Source organism: Manis javanica, chromosome 1 (genome assembly GCF_040802235.1).
Source record: "Manis javanica isolate MJ-LG chromosome 1, MJ_LKY, whole genome shotgun sequence".
In the NCBI taxonomy this organism is placed as follows: domain Eukaryota; kingdom Metazoa; phylum Chordata; class Mammalia; order Pholidota; family Manidae; genus Manis; species Manis javanica.
In genome coordinates this window covers 40,903,316-40,916,198 of record NC_133156.1, presented here as the reverse complement: position 1 = coordinate 40,916,198, position 12,883 = coordinate 40,903,316, and the positions used below count along the sequence as shown (strand labels likewise).

The following is a 12,883-nucleotide window of genomic DNA, read 5'->3' as shown; positions in this document are numbered from 1 at the left end:
GCAGGGTGGCGGGCTCTTGGCCTGTAATTCTTGGCCACTGGTACAGTTAGTGTCAGCAGGGATTTTCCTTGTTTATCATACCAAAGAGGCCCATGGAGTATAAACCATCACTTCAGAGGTCAAACATTTGTGCCCTAGAAAGGCGGGGAAGGATAGGGTACCCATGTGAACCTGCCTTCAATATTGCAGAGAGGACTAGATCTATGAGACAGGGAAGAGAGGGGGAGAAAAGAGCAGGGAATAAACTCCAGTGAAGATGTATCTTCAATTAAATTCCAGGGGTTGAGTGGGGAAATTAGAAGAAAAAAAAAATTCAGTCTGGAGCTGTTCCCTCTCAAGTCAAGCAGGGAATTTGTCCCTAGAACAGCCAAAACAGCTCCAGTCACAGAAGTTCAGTCTTTTTGTCACCTGAAAACTTTGGAATGTTTCTGCACTCTGTCTGGGGGACTGACCAGTTTACCCTTTCTTGGTATGGCTCTGTTGGAAGCCTAGGAATTTAGGAAGGAAGAAATATGGAGTCACTGTGTGGGCAAGATTTGCTTCATCAGCCAGTGAGCTCAAACTTTATGCAGCATAAGAATCACCTAGAGTTAGCCTTAAAATGAAGATTCCTGGGCTCCAGCTCCATCTATTGTGATCCTGTTGGTCTGAAGTGAGGTCCAGGAGTTTATTTTTCACAAGTAATGCAAGAGATTCTACTGCCAAAGTCTGGCAGACCACATTTTGAGAAACATCATTTTATTCCATCATCCCCATTTTACAGATACCAAATCTCCATTTGGCACAAACAGTGCAAATGACTTGGCTGAATATCTCATGGACATGGTTCTTGTAGGGTCTAGGTCTTAACCCCAGGTTTTCTGATTACCAGTCCTGCCAGTCTTGCCTTAGCTGGACCCGTTTAAAATGATTTTGAATGCTACTTGCTGTGGCTTATTCCTCACCCAGCACCCAGTGGCTCTTCACACCTCAAATCAGGTGTCACTTCCTCAGGGAATACTGTCCCGTCCCTCTGTACGCCAGTCTAGGAGAGGTTTCTTTCTTTGCTTTCAGTAAACCACATCCCCCTCCGTCATAGCATTTACCTGTTTTATGGTTATGGAATCAATAGCTGCCTCCCTCCCTAGCCTTCTGGCTCAATGAGAGCAGGAATAGTGTGTATTTTGCTCCTCCAAGGGCCTAGCACAGTATCTGAGGGACAGTAGATGCTCAATAAATATTTATTAGATAGTATGTGAATGAATAACTGAATGAACAAAAAGGGCAGTTTGATCTCAGCCTTAACCAAAACTCAAAGTAAAGTGAAATTTGAAATTTTTGTCTTCAATGAATTTTCTCTCTCTCTCTCCTTTTTTTTTTTAGCCTAACCTGTTTGATCTCAACTGCCCATCCCATCCCTTACACCAGAGTTGCCTGCAGGCAAAAATTGTGTAGGAGGTGCTTTGTCTGTTGGTCTCTCTATTTCTTTAATCTTTCAGTACCTAGTTGCTTGCCAAACAAATGATGGCAAGCACAAGTGGAATGAGCTTAAATTAGACTGTGTGTAGGGCTTACTATGTATGGGGCCTGTAGTAGGCCCACTCAGTTATGTTCATTCTTCTGGCTACAGGGAGAGAGATTTCAGGGCTGGAGTAGGTTAGCTGGTCTTACGGAGGAGGAGTGCTCTCTTTGCAGCTCTGAGGAGCATATTCAACCTGTGGGGGAACTTTTTCAGCTCCATAAATACTTCTGTTTGCATTCAGAATTGATTTCTATTTAGAAACAATTATTTTCTTTGCACTCAAGCAGGTACCCTAGGACACAGGTGATCCACATGTTTTTACTTGCTGTGTATACATGGAAAGAGAGAGGCGTTCAGAGTCAGAGCTGGAAGGGACTGGACACGTTGTGCAGCCCTTCCCTCATTTCATAATGGAGCAACTGAGGCTAGGCAAGTGATGTGACTATGGTCACTCAGAGCCCGAACCAAGACTGAGGCCTCTAATGTCCAGCCCAAGACTTAAAATAAATATACTTTATATAGCTATCTATTCTCTGCAGTATTAATAGCTTTAAAATATTATCCAAATAAATTGTGCTATGGTAAAGGTATGGAAAGGCATCAAAAAGGAAATCACACTTTATTCCACTATGCAGAGATCATCACTATATGTGTTTTGGCAAATGTTTTCCAGACTTTACACACACACATTCAAACATGTGAACACCTGAGTGCATGCACGCACACACGCACACACAAATACATCTTGTTTGAGTTCCTGACTCCCATTCTGTCCCCTGAGTTCTCACCTCTCAGACCTGGGCTGATCCTCCCTGATGATTCCAAAGGTGGACACCTGACCCAATCAGAGCTGATGAGAGCTCAAGGACTCCTTTGCCATGGATTTGAAGATGAGGGATGGAGGGTTTGGAGCAAGGTCTGGAGATGTTCCCGCTGTCATGCAACCTCAGTGAGGGCTCCTGTCTGGGTGTGCAGCTGAACAAAGCCGAGTGAGACCATCAGCCCTTCACACACACATCCACAGGAGTTACCAGAATCACCCACCCCCAGGCTTAGAGTAGCTAGTTGGCTGTTACCAGTAGATTCAAATTTTAGTAGAAGGACTTAGAGCATGTCAGTTGATCTCAGTTGTTTCCTCATCTGTAAAATGGGATAATACTTGGAAGATTATAGTGAGGATAATATACTACCACTACCACCAATAATAATTAAATTTACAGCGGCCTCTATTAATTGTTTGCTGGAGTCAGGACTCATGCCAAAGAGTTTAATCTATTGTTTTGTTTAATTTTCACATCCACAGAGAGTGGGGTCTGCTTTTAATAGCTTTTGTAGCAGTCAAGGACTGAAATGCAGGGCCAGATTCCAGCCGCCCTGGTGCCTGCCACAGTCACTTTGCTAACTGATCCCTGTTGCCTGTTTTAAATGTTTGGTGGGGAGATCTCGCTGCTTTTTAGAGCCTTGTGGTTGGGGGCCACTCTAGAGGGGGTGGACACTGGTTCCAGAGAGTGAGAAGCACTTGCAGAGCTGTGGCCGAGAGGGCTGGCACACTGGCCAGGACCCTCTTTGTCTGCAGCACCCCCTTCACTGCAGTGCCCCAGTGTTCCCTAGGTAACCACGGGGATGCAGCACAGATTTATGGCTCTGCTGCTCCCTAGTAAGTACCTGGCATGTTCTGTCCAAGAATGATGGTGTCTGGGTCCCAGATGACTCATCAGGGAGGGGAACAGGCACATGTGGGTGGCACAGGAAGAAGGAACCCCCCCACTTTATACTTCCCACAAGCAGAGAGACCAAGAGGATTGCTTCAGTACACACAGTTTAAAAGGCAGATGTTCAAGGCTCCCATTTTATAGATGGGGACACTGAGGCCCTGTGCCATCCATTGCTTCATTTATTACAAGAACACTGGGTGAGCTTTGAGCCAGGCTATGTTAGATTGTGTGAGAAAGACTCAGATTCTGCCATCAACAGTGCTCTTGTCTAAGCAGGGGGATGAGACGCGGAACAGGGAACAATCACCAGGGTGGCAAGCTAAAGTGCGGGAGGGTTGCAAGTGTTAGCATGTCACTAATTTGTATTTAAATAGGTTCAACTTCATTCTTTTAGCATCTGCTAGGTGCTGATGACAGCTGAGATGAACAAGAAACCCCTCACGCAGCTTTTAGAAAAGTTTTGGGATTTTTCTCAAGTTTACAGCTGGTTGATTTTAAGAAAATTAATGATACAGAATTGAAATTACATTTTATAGCAGGGTCATTAGTTCATGCTGGTATTTAGTAAGTCTTTATTTACTTGCTTTTAAAGTATTGTTCCTGTTGGGATTCTGTTTGGCCTATCTGGCTGATGCCGGAGGCAGGAGAGGACACACCTGCTGAGGAGTCCCTTTAGTTCTCCCTTGCAGGAAGGCGAGCACAGTGCTCTAAGGCAGAAGGAAGAAAAGTAACATTTTGCTGGGTTCTTGCAAACAGTGGACTATGGTTGTTTTCCCTTCTTTGGGAGTTTGTTGGAGTAATACACATATTTTACATAGTGAATAATTCTATATTAATGTGCCTACTTAAACATAATACCAGTACATCCCTATGTAGGATTTTCCCTTTGGAGTAGTCATCTCACGAGGTGATAAGCTTGTTTCAACAATCCAATTAAACTATTTTTTCTCCTTTTTCAATATTGTTCTCAAACCAGTGTGCATTCCGGTGACCATTAATGTGGAGTCAAGCATTATCTGAGAGCAGATGTAATTTTTAGAAGCAATCCATATGAAGGCACCTAGCCTTGGTCCTTGGCCTCTCTGTCCCAGCACCCTTCTGTGAGTTCCCTTGTGCTGTTCTGTATGTGGGGCTGGGGAGGTGTCACATTCTTCTGGGATAACTTCCATATAGAATATGTTCTATATGTAGAATAGCATTCTGTATCCCAGCCTTCCAGGCTGCAATTCCCAGACTGGCTTGTGATCTGGCTTCTCATTGGCTTTGGCCAGTGGGGACATGGCAAGAAGAAGAGAAACAAGAGAATTCAGGATATTTCTCTCTTTCTCAAGGGCTATTTCTAGCAAGGGTTCATCATTCCCATGGCTGCTGCTCCACCAGACAGGTTCAGTAGTATAAATATATATATATCTCAAATAGTATATATATATATATATATATATATATCAATGGCTTGCTATATGCCAGCATAAACTTGCTATAAAATATAATAGAAAAGAGATTTCACTCACAATAGCAATCAAATAAATAATACCCTGGAATAACCTTAACAGGAAAGATACAGGACCTATATGGAGAAAATGCCAAAACTTTAGTGAGAAGCATGAAAGAGAACTTGAGTAAATGGAAAGATACATTATACTTCTGGAAGTATTGTAAAGATGTCAATGCCCACAATTTAATATATTAATTTAAGGCAGTTATATCCAAAAAAGCCAATGGGATTTGGAGGGAACTTAAGAAAATGATTCTAAAGTGCTTTTGGAAAAGTAAGTGCTTAAGAATAGCCAAAACATTTTAGAAAAGGAGAGTTATGTGGAGGGAATTGTCCTACCAGATTAAAATGCTTGATAATGTGACTAGCAGAGGATTAGGCTGGCAGATAATTGGAATAGAACAGATCATTTAAAACCAGATACAACCACACATAAGAATTGATATGTGACATAGGTGAAATTTCTAGTCTTCAAAAATGGTGTCAATTTTGGATATTTGGAAAGTTAGAGCCTTTCTTCTCACCTTGTATAAAATACAAATTCCAGATAAATCAGAAATTTAAATGTAAAGATATAAATCATAAAAGTACTAGAAGAAAGTATAGGTGCATATTTTTAGCTTCTTAGGGTTGGGAATTTTTTTAACAATGGAATCAACATCAGAAATCATGAAAGAAATGAGTATGAATATAAATAAAAAGGTACCACTTATGTGCCAAAACCTCCCACATTATCAAGTTAAAACACACAACACATACACACATACACATATATATATATTAATTGAAATATAGTTGATATACTATTTTATATTGGTTCCAAGTATACAGCACAGTGGTTCAACAGTTACTCATGTTATCTGTCAACATAGAAAAATATTAAAGAATCACTAGTTATATTCTCCATGCTGTACTGCTATCCCCATGACCAACTTATATTATGATTGAGAATTTTGTGTCCCTTTATCCCTCTCCCCACCCACCCACCCCAACCACGCCCCCATGGTAACCACTAGTCACCTCTCAGTGTCTATGAGTCTTCATTTTGTTTTGCTTAGAAAATATATCTTAACAACATATTTTCAACTTATATATGAATAATAGAGAAATAATATTCTAGATATTTAAAAATCCTTATAGATTAATCATGAAAAGATGAATAACATCCAAATAAAAATGCAAAAATGGCATGAATAGATAAATATTAAGTAAAATACATGAATGATTAATAATTGTATAAAAATTTGTGTAGTAATAAAATAAATGCAAATTACAGAACAATGATGTCTAGTTTTTACCTACTGGGCACATAGAAAACAATAAAACTAAGTCTGAAGTGTCTGAAAAGGGTGAGGGAAAATTCATTGTCTCATACAGTGTTGGTAGACTTGCAACTTGGCACATTTCTAAAGTTCGTTTGACAGTATGTGTCAAAAGACTTGGAAATATGTAAACCTTTTAACATTAGAATTTGCCTTAAGAAAACAAGCAAACAAACAATGTGGATGGATCTTGAGGGTATTATGCTCAATGAAATATGCCAGGCAGAGAAAGAGAAGTACCAAATAACTTCACTCATTTGTGGAGTATAAAAACAAAGCAAAATTGAAGGAACAAAACAGCAGCAGACTCACTCACAGACTCCAAGAAGGGACTAGCAATTACCAAAGGGGAGGGGTTGGGGAGGGAGGGAGAAGAGGAATAAGGGGCATTATAATTAGCACTCACAATATAGTTAGGTCATGGGAAGGCAGTACAGCACCAATAAGACAAGTAGTGACTCTATAGCATCTTACTATGCTGATAGTGACTGCAGTGTGAACCACAATGTTGTTCATGAGAAAACTTCATAAGATTGTATATTAATGATACTTTAATAATAATTTAAAAGTACATTATTGAAATTAAAAAAACCAAGCAAACAATTGCACAAGGATCTGTTCGTCACAGTTTTGATGTAAAAACAAGTTCTCACACACACACTCAAGCCTAGTTGGAAGCAGCCTAAATGTCTGCCAGTCGGGTACTGGTTAAGGTCTTACAGCACATCCACAAGAGAATGACAAACAACCATTTAAATGACAATGATGTAAAATCGTGATGTAGCATATATTTAATGACATTCTGTCAATAAAATATTGAAAGTGAAAAAAAATCCCAGGAAACCAAATTGTTCAAATGGTTGAAATCTACCTTTATAATATATAAAGTAGTTTAGATGATTTATAAAGAGGTAATAAGCATATATACAAATGCATTAGCTGGGATTATATCTGAGTAGGTGGAGGGATTATATGTGATTTTAAATTTTAAATATTTTCTAAAGGTTTTTTTTTTCTTCTTGAAACACTAGACAGATAATTGCCTCTTTCTAGAAGAATTATTTTGAAGGGGCAAAGTCAATTGGATCCAAATCTGTTAAATAATGTAAGAATCAAGATGGAAGGATATTTTATTTAGAGGTCCACTGAAGTTGTACTTCCCCATTTTTCCACACATTTTTGGGCCTGTTTTTTTCCTTCAGTTGGAAACACTCTTTCCAAACTGCCTTCCTCCTAATAATCCCAATCCTACCCAGCCTTTGAGGATTTGCTAAGTCCCTGTGGTCCTCTCCCCCATCCCGGCAGCCCGACCTCTTGCTCCTCCCTCAGCATGTCCCCAGCAGAGTGGACACTGTGCTAGCACAGTCCTCACCTACAGCTGGGTGTCATGGCTTCTTGGGAACTTCTTGTCCTATTCTCTTCCCTTCACAGGGGAATCAAGGTAGAGTTTTGTGGGCTGGGATGAAGATGGGGAAGCCCCCCACCACCACCACCTGAGAGACGGGAAGGCATCACATTGGAAGGAGGCTCAGTGCTTACAGCTGCAGGACTTGGGGAGGGGACCCGATCTGGCTGGATGGACTTCAATTGGAAACAGAAACATCTGAATATCAGGATCCCATGTTTGTAAGTACTCTTGGTTCTAGCTGATAGAAAATCAGCTGCAACTAGCTTAAGCATGAATAGGAATTTATTATAAATTAGTTGAGTATCATAAGCAATTTAAAACCTGGTAAGCCTCTGGGCTTCAGTAGCAGCTGGAACCAGGGGTTCAAGATCCTTTGGATAATTTCTCATACATCATATCTCATCTTTCTTTCTTTCTTGTTTTCTTCCCACAGGATGAAAACCTCTTTTTCTCTGATTCATATGATGAGAAACACAACCACAAAAAGTCCTAATTTTTACATCTTAGAATGTAGGCAGACACAAAAAGGCTGAGTCCTTTGTATCTTGTCCCAAAACCCCCACCGAAGGGCTCAGATAAGTCTGCTTGGCTCAAGGGCTTAGCTCTGGACCAGCTGGCTTGGTTTGAGTAGGTGACTAGCTCCGGGCTATCAACCTTGGCCAAGGGAAGAGAAGGTCATATTCTTCTGGGATGACTTCCATGGTGACTGTAGAGTTGAGGGGAGAGTCAGTTCTTAGAAAAAAGGTGCCTCATAGGTATTCACTGCAAAGTACACGAGGACCCAAAATGGGAGGGAGGAGAGAAGAGCCTGAGGGTTTTCTTGGAAAACCATGTAACATTTGAAGATTCTTTTTATGAGCCATCAGGAGTGCCGCTCTTGTTTTCATGGACTGGACACCTGCCTTATTTTTTTCCTTCTAAATTGTAAATGCTTTGAGGTCCTGGACTTTTTGTTATTGTTCTTGCTCATCTCTTAGTTCTTGCCATAGCCCCTTACAACTGATAGGTGGTCAATAAAACTTCACTGTAATTTTGATCTAGAGTGTCCTCACTGGGGGCTTTGCTAACTGGATCTGTAAGCTTTCAAGAAAGAGTACTAGAAGTATTTTTGACATAAAGGGATAAATCCATAGCTTCCCTCCCTAGGTGACTTCTTTGATGACAGTGCTCATTTGGAAGTGGAAGTCTTGGTAAGCATAACAATAACTTGTTTCTTTTCCCAGTCCCATTATGCATGTGTGACAGGTGTGGGAGAAGCACTTGCATGGAACCTGGGAGGCCCACTGAGCGTCTCATAGCATCAAGCAGACGTCCCATTTCTGTTGGGCTCTTGTCAGCAATACCAAAACCAGTTTTGGCTAGAGTTAGATGGTGCAAAATTCACTCTTTAGATTCACTGATTCATACATTTTCAGTTAGGATTCTTTTAGTGGAAAGTCCACATCATTACTACTTAAGCAAAGGAATTTATTGTTTTACATCAGAGAATGTCTGGCTTCAGGTGAAACTTAGTACAGGGCTCGAATGATACTACCAGAATATGATTTCTCTATTTTTTGATTTTGCTTCTTTGGTAAGAGCTGTATTTTTAAACAATGTTTCCTTTCATACTCCCCCTAACTACTGCCAACACTTCTTGGGGCTACATCCTTCCAGGTTCACATCAAGCTGGGAAGATTAAGCCCACTTCTATCCTAGTTTAAAAAATTTCCTGGGCTTGAGTCTCAGTGGCCCTGTTTGGGCTATGGGTCCAACTCTGAAGCAGTCACTGTGGCTGGAGGTCAGGGGGTGGATGAGATGCACTGCCTAGTTTAGCTTAGTCATGTGCTTACAGCTGGAGTAAGGCTTAAAAGTTGAGAGAGGGGAGGGTAGCTCCCCCAAACAAAATAGGGCTATGATGTCACAGGAAGGGGAGGAGATATTTGGGTGATGGGATGGGGAATTTAGCAGCAAATTCACCACATGCACATTTGTCAGGGATTTCAAGGACCCTGTGGTCTAAAGAAACTCATTTCATAAGCTGTAAAACTGAAGCCCAGGAAAGGGGAAGAGCTTGCCTCAGGACACACAGCAAATTAAGAGCAGGGCCAAGGGCTCTTTCCTTCCCATTTGGAGCTCTCTGTACTGAAGCACTTACCTTTTAAGGATTGATCTCTACAGTAATCATTTTCTACCTCAGGTTTCATTTCCATGAGGGATCATAGGAGAGGGGCTGCCAGGTACAGTTGTGCAGGTTATGGAGTGCACAATTCCAGAGGGTCCCTTTAATATCAAAATCTATATGAATGGTACCCTCCAGAGTTGTGCAGAGCACAACCTGTATGGGCATACACAGGAGTCCTATACAGGAGGTTGAATCTGGAATCTGTTCTTCAGTGTGTATGGCAAATCTCTGCCACTTGTAGTGACATTTCTCCCTCCACTACCCATGAGAGGCAATGCCACTAAGCATGACATGACACTACCATGTCACTCTTTCCTACTAACTTCAGATTTAATCTCAGAATCTTTCTCAACCGAACCCTCTAGGTTCTTACCAGTTTTCAATTATAGCTGGCACTTGAGCTAAAATCTTTTTGCCTTCCCATACTAAAATGAAAGCTCAAATCTGTTCTCAGAATGATGCTCTTCCCTAGCCTCTACCTTAGATTCTACTTATTGGTACTTGCATCAGACCCATTGATAACTTGCATCAGATAGTGAGAAAATTCCCAAACAAAACATGCAGCCAATGCTGCCATGATAACGTCATAGAATGTTTTAAGGATTAAATGAGATAATCCAACTAAACTCTGTGTACAGTGATTGGCATCTTGCATATGGTCAATAATTAGTAATTCAAAATAATAATAAACTGTTAAAAGATAAACTTGTTAGAATCTACAAACATATATTTGATGTGCTAACAGCCCCTGTTGTCTGTATTCTCAATCTCACTCCTAGGTTATGAATATAAGTCAGAGGTAGAAATTGCTAAGTGTTATTGAGAATTAGATGTTATCAGAGTTTCCGTTCTCTGCAACGCCCCTGTCTTGGAATCAGGTTCTGTGATTCAGTGGCCTTTAAAATCCAGAGGGGATAATTCCCTCTGTCATTATGCCTTATAGTTGTCTCATGAGTCGGTCTTCTCTCTCTCCCCCTGCTCTCTGTGTTCACAAGAAACCAATGCACTTGTGGGGCTGTGGTAATGGCAGGGTCCAGGAGGGGCCATCCTTCAGTGGTTCTCACTGGCGGTCCAGAAGAAGCCAAACGCATTTGGCAGGACCACAGATACCAGCACACCTGGCTTCTTCAAGTGGAATCATAGGCAGACAAGCAGAGATACACCAGACAGCCTGTTCAGGGCTTCTCTGCCTGTGCTTTGCCAGCCTGGCCAGGCAGAGTAAAGAGAGGGAGGCAGTAGGAGGGGTACTGAGTGTTATTAGCCTGATGGCATTAGAATGAGGAGCTATGCCAGCTTTGGAGCTCTCAGGCACACCAGCCTTGGTGAGAGGATTTCTTTGTACGCACCAGCATCCCATGTCCTTATCCTGCTAATGGGCCTTTCATAACTGGATAAGGCTTAAGTGGCCAAACTCCTTAGGTGTCTACTTAGATTGACAGAGATGCTCTGTCTACTCAGATTGACAGAGACTCTCCTAGCAGGAGTGGGCTTTGAAGATAATGTGACCCAGAATATTCATTTTATAGATGAAGGCACTGGGAGTCCAGAAGCAAAATCTTAACTCAAACATTTGCCAACAGGGACACACCTGGGCTCTTTTGAAGACCCAGATTGGACAACTCTGTGGACGGTGGCCTGTTAGCACTTGACTTTGAAGAGAGGTGGGCAAGGATTTTGGGATCCTTGGAAGGCCATTAGAGGAGACATTTTTGAGGGCAGAAAGAATTTTAAAATCATTCAGCTTAAATGACTACCTGCTTGATGGGTGGGTGATGCTGGTCCAAGACACAGCCAAATGATCTGAGGGGAGAGGAGAGGAGTCCAGGAGAAGAGTCCTCAGAGTCCAAAGGCTGCCCAGCTCTGCCACCTCCTTGTGACTTTGGGTCAGTTGCTTGATTCTTTGAGCCTTGATTTCCTCCTCGGCTGCATGGATTTAAAGAAGCCATTGTCAATTGACCTCAAGATGTTGCTGGGGAGAAAAAAAAGAAAGTAAAGAAATTCAGGCAATTTCCAAATTGTCCCATATTAGGTATATGATTATTTGGGACCTGGACAGAGTTTGTTTACATGGAGCTTTTCTATTATTAATGCTCTGGTTCTGATGGGCCAGTAACTGAGTCAGGAGCTTTCACCTGTTCCCTCACTGAAGGCATAAGATGATCCCACATCTTCCTGTCTTGGTGATTTGGATAAATAAGCTGCTTTTTCTGCCCTGGGCTGGGCAGTATTCTCTGTCCTTGAGAATTTTGTCAAGGAGGTTGTTACATTTGAGATTTCAGTGGAGCACAGCTAAATGAGTGTATTACCCTGAGATGATCACCTTATAAAACAAGAATGGATTTGATAGAGGACCTAATGTGCTCTTCAACATGCAATTGGTTTCACATCATGTGGAGTTTCCAAACCCTGTGAAATAAGGGACTTGAGTGCCCCCACCCTTCCACACCCACATTCACTGAACAATAGATATTTCCTCTCTTCCCTGAGCACACGGCTTCCACCCGAATTAGGAGGAATACTTGAGAACTCCAGGAATACATCCAATCACTTAAACTTGGCTGATGCCATTACTCTCTGGGGAATTGATACAAGAGCCGGGAAGGATAGCAGTCATTCTTGTGGAAGTGTGGCTGAAAGGATGGCTCCTTTCAGGCTCAGGTTTGGTTTCAGATTTAAGGCTTTTAATATTTTAAGTTTGTCTGACTTGATCTTGGGTAACTGAAGTGGAAAGTGTTCTCTCTTCTTCCTTTGCCTACTGGTAGCTTATTTGTCTACTCGAAGAATATCCCATTTAACATTCACTTTCTTTTGAATTCTAGAAAATTATAAAATCTTAGCTATATTTAATATTCAAGTAATAGAAGTGTCATTTATTGATTCCACAAATGTTTATGGAGAACGTTTGTGTGCCAAGTACTGTGCTGGGCCCTGGGATCCAGATTCCTGGGCAGATGCCCAGCCGTCCTTTAATCCATTAATAGATTCATTCAATGAGTATTTCCTGAGCACCTCCTGTGGACATCAGGCCTTGCCTTGTGTGAAGAGGGCACAGAGTTGAACAAGCAATGATCCCTGTTTTCATAGATCTTACCCTCTTCTGTAAGCATTAAATATTATCCGTGCCTTCTAGGAGCTCACAGGTGGGTGGGGGAGGAAGACAGACACATCCACAATACCTGCAAACCAATGTGTAAAGACTTCTGTGCAGTTGTGTAGCAGGGCGCTCTGGGCTGCTAGGGAAGGCTGGGAAAGATATTAGGGAAGGCTGGGGCTGTTAA

The 12,883-nt window shown here is 41.7% G+C and overlaps 1 long non-coding RNA gene across 8 annotated transcripts in view; it reads left to right on the top strand.

The window, feature by feature from the left end:
* LOC140848392 (uncharacterized) overlaps positions 1-12,883 on the top strand; it is an 81,828-nt gene that overhangs the window by 8,936 nt on the left and 60,009 nt on the right. For 6 of the 8 annotated variants that reach the window (XR_012129188.1, XR_012129185.1, XR_012129186.1 and 3 more), the window contains exons 3-4: positions 4,193-4,316; positions 7,465-7,659. The exons of the other annotated variants lie outside the window; for them this stretch is intronic. This is a non-coding gene — a long non-coding RNA (uncharacterized lncRNA). The remainder of the gene's footprint in view (positions 1-4,192; positions 4,317-7,464; positions 7,660-12,883) is intronic. 8 annotated transcript variants of the gene reach the window in all.